The sequence below is a fragment of the Anopheles coluzzii genome, chromosome 2 (assembly GCF_943734685.1).
Source record: "Anopheles coluzzii chromosome 2, AcolN3, whole genome shotgun sequence".
NCBI lineage: Eukaryota > Metazoa > Arthropoda > Insecta > Diptera > Culicidae > Anopheles > Anopheles coluzzii.
The window spans coordinates 55135676-55140064 of NC_064670.1; positions in this window are offsets into that span (position 1 = coordinate 55135676).

Sequence of the window (4389 nt, forward strand, 5' to 3'; positions counted from 1 at the left end):
ACAGATCACGGAAAGTGAACTTAGTATGATGGGAAGTGGACTTTCCCGGCCAAGCTACACGTACTGGACGACATCGGACGATGCCATAAAACGTAGGACCGCAGACAAGAGATTCGCGTCGGGCCGGGCCGTGTCGGATCACAGCGGGCCGATTTTGTATGGGATTTGACAGTTGGCATTAACGGATTTATGGCATCGTCCGATGTCGTCCGGTACGTGTAGCTTGGCCGTCCGATATTCTTGTTAGACAGGCTCATTTTGAATCCAGTAGGCTTCTCCAATTCCAATGGCCCTGTCTAAGTAGGCTTCCGTTGAGTCCAATTCCCAACACATAAAGTTCACTTCTTGTACAAAAAAAGAGTCAAGAAAGTGTTCTTAAATTATGAAAAATCCTGTATCGGCATGGTGTTAAGGTATTCTGCTGCACTTCCTGTTCGAAGCATAAAATAACAGAGAAAAGTTAAACACCCCGTAAAATCGTATTTTACTAAATTTCCATATTGTCAGCACTGGATGGACTGAATTCCTTTTTTTTAATTTGAAAATCCACCACTGTTGATGACGTTTGAATAGGCGTCTAATTCGCTTGAGGATGTGAAGAACACGACGGGATTAACGGTGCTTTTGAATCACTTGCAAAAATATTATCATTTTTGCTATCGATCGATAGGGGAACCTTCGTCGGATCCCAATGTCAATGAATGGATGTGTCGGGAACACATTTTTCAAGGTGATTAGGAAGCAGAATGATTGTAAAAAGCAGGAAGTGATCAATGAACTGAAAGGATCGGTTAAATTAAATTATATGCTCACATTCGTTGAAGAATTTAGGGATAATACAAACACACACAACGCAAGGGAGGAACAGGCTGATGCAGTTGAGAACGTTGTGCGTCATTCGTACCAACATCCGGAGAGGGATGCTTTGGCCACCATATTGTCAATTCGCGCGTCTTCATTTGACGGTTTTTTTTGCAACATTTTCAGCTAACAGGGCACTATCCCTTGCAGAGGAAAAGAACTGCTTACGTTCCGTTTTTCCACGTCCTAAATATCAGAAGAAATTCCGCACAGAGTGTCTGTTGGTCAGGCAATGTTCTTCAGGTGCGGTGAAGGAAAAGAAGATGAAGAAGGAAAAAAAGGACATCCTCATGTTGCCTGTGGTGTCAAAACACTGCTGACAAAATGATGGGTCTCACGGTCCTTTGATTGCCCTGATTGATGGTACATCACGCGGTGTAAACGTGCGCAAGATGATGAGGCCCGCCACGGATCGGACGTGACGTGGTGCGGAAACGTTGCGATGGAAGGCATGGAAAGTTGAACTCGTTTCTCTTCGACATTTGGCAGGTCCGCTTGTGCAGGTAGCTAAAGTTTAGAGCGTTTTTTTTTTTGTTACACGGTAAAGTAATTCCTTGAATATAATATACCGGAGGGTTGCTGAGAAAGGATACCGAGGAAAAAAAGAAAATTCATTACTTCGGTTCAAGAAAGTTGGTGAATGCAAGCGAATTTTTCTAAATGCTCCCAAATGCCATGGTCAGAGGCTTTGGAGGTTTGCCACAGCTCGTTTTAATGCGCACAAAGTTATAAAATGTGCACAGTATCGGTATTTAACAGCCATGGATAGCTTGCCCAGACAATTTGCTAGTACAAATAGTGAAAATTTAATTAATTAAATCATTACTTTGCTTCTGGTTAGCAAATGATAGAAGCGTTTAATTACACTTTCTGTTACGATACACGTGCAATACTTTCCGGGCAGTGGGCCCGCTCCCTCGCAGCGTCTTAACTAATGGATAAATCTGTTAACCTGCTAATCAATTGAGCAAAACCACAACAACACATCCGATAATTTCAGCAGGGGCAGCGGTGGCGCAAATCATCCGGAACTGATAAATCTTCCCAGTGCGTGCTTCGGTTCCACCATTGGGCAAATGGAGGCCAATCGGAGGTGGGGCGCACGGCAATAATTGCTCGGTACCGTATTGCCAAGAGTCAATTAAAATGGTATTGATTGAATTTGCACCACACCCCGTCTGCCCGAAAACCCCACGGCCATGTGTTTGGTGTTGGCTGTGACGTAGTAAGCTTCCTCCCGGGGCTGCTTTAGCAGAGTGGCTGCCATAAGAATGCTTCTGACAGCTCCAAGTGGGACTTGTGAGTGGCGCCAGGATCTGAATTCAAATATCCCGTCCACGGGCATTCTACTGCCGCTGTCCTTCCGCCCTTTTCCTCCCTCGTGAAGCTTCGCGTTATCATCGATCTCTGTATGGTTGAGTGAAACGTTTTCTGGTTGAGCTACTGCTGGCAGTTGTGTGCGGAATGTGGGATATGTGGGATGTGGGTGAGTGTCTTTTTTTACATCTTTGGGACATATTTAGAGCTAAAATAGTCTACGAACACAATCAGCACATGTTCGGCACATATACAAGTTAATATTCCGTACAGATGATGTCATGACGTTCGAAATCAACTATTCATAGTGTATGCAGAAACATGCCATTAAATGGAGCGTTGTATAACTTTTATTTAACGTACGACAGGAAAGAGCTTTATAACAAAATATTTTCCAATTATTTTCTTATTAAATCTTTTTAAAAATTATTCAATCAATTCAACGGTTCGCAAAATTTCTTTTAATTTAGTTAAATTTGATTTTTGCACAGACTCACGCATTTTGCAAAAAATGTACATTTTTAACCGTACTTTTGCACATTTTTCTTTACATTTTATTTAACGCAAAAGGAGCTGCAATGCACTTGTGCTTTAATATTATTATAACCCACGGGCAGCAACATTCTCGCACTTGTTGATTAACAAACAGTGTAGCAGTGGAGTAAAAGACCCAGCCCCAGCTTAACCGAAAGCCATCGCCAAGTAAGTGTCACGAACGGAACGATAAATCTGTTATGCAAATTGCGGTAAGTGAGTAACTGATATCATATTGTTGTAATTTGAATTTCATGGGCACTAGCTCGCCCGCATGTCCGGGCATGCAACAGTTGCCCATACGAGGCCCCTTGAGTGGGAGGGGGGGGGGGGGGGGCAGGCGGTCGGTTTTGCTACCGAATCTTCCTAAAAGGATCGACCTCCTCTCCTCTAAGCCCCTTTTGCGCGCCCTATCAATGCCATTGGTGATGTATAGCGCAGCTTTTGTTGATGCCGAATGGTGCTGGATGGTGGATAAGCAACCGACAGCACCACAACACAATATGTGGGTCCAGTGGGTTCCTGTATTCTTTTTTTTGTTTTATCCCCGTTAAACACCCCGACGATAGATTCCGGTGCAAATGTACGCACATAAATTTTCATCGCATTTCTCCAATTTCGGATAAACGGTCCGGAAGACGATAACGACGACGACGACAACACGGGTGCCAGTCGGAATTGGTCAGCATCGACGGAATCTGCCTCAGACAATCCTTAGTTCCAATGGAACTGCTCTGATGGCGATGATGTCCTTGCAGTTTTATAGTCGAAAGAGCTCGAAGCTCGATAAAAAAAAAAACTGGTGCTGGTGCTATGGTTTGGGGAGGGGGGGGGGGTGCTGGGCTGGGTAAGTATGAGGAAACCGTACGGAGCTGCCACTTGTTGAAATTGTTCTGCAACGATGTTTTTTTGTCTTCCTTTTCAGTTTCCTAGTGTATGTTTGGCTCTATCGCACAGATGTACTATTTACCCTGTTGCGCTCATCTCAAACTGGTTCGCAGGGACCCGTTTCTGTGGGGTTGGCTTCTGATGCAGATTGAAGTGAAAATGGGGAAATCGACGAGGGGAACTTTCAAAGGATAAGCTCAAGAAGCAGTAAAAAAGGAAGATACTGTTGGAACGCTAAACCGTTCCTGTGTGCGTCTATCTAGCTCGGGAAATACGACCGTCAAATCCGAAGACATTCTAACGAAACCCTGCCGCCAGAAGAAGCTAGAATGATGATGATGCTGATGATGATGATGATGGCTGCGTATATCGTACTTTTTTGTTTTACACCCATTTAATTGAGCTCGTGCGAATCAACCAAGGACCGAGAACCGAGCGAAGCAAAGTGACGAAGTGAACGAGAACCTTCCTCCGGTGTGAGGAAAGGATGATGGGGACCGATAGGAGCAGCCGGGAGATTTGGCTTTGGAAGTGCAATAAAAAGTGTGAAAGAATAGTATCCTGCCACCGAAGAAGGTGGACGCCGAAGCGCACGATTGGGAAAACTGTTGCTATTGCTATAGCTTTTCCGGGCGCAGCTTTCCGGTGAAGGTGAAAACGGGACAACTAGTGACAACGCACCGAGCGCACAACCGTTTCGGAACGGTTCGTAACGGTTCGGATAAGGAGGGGGGGGGGGGGCGGAAGAGGGGACTTCTTGCCAGCATCCATTGCCAGCTAGCCTAACGT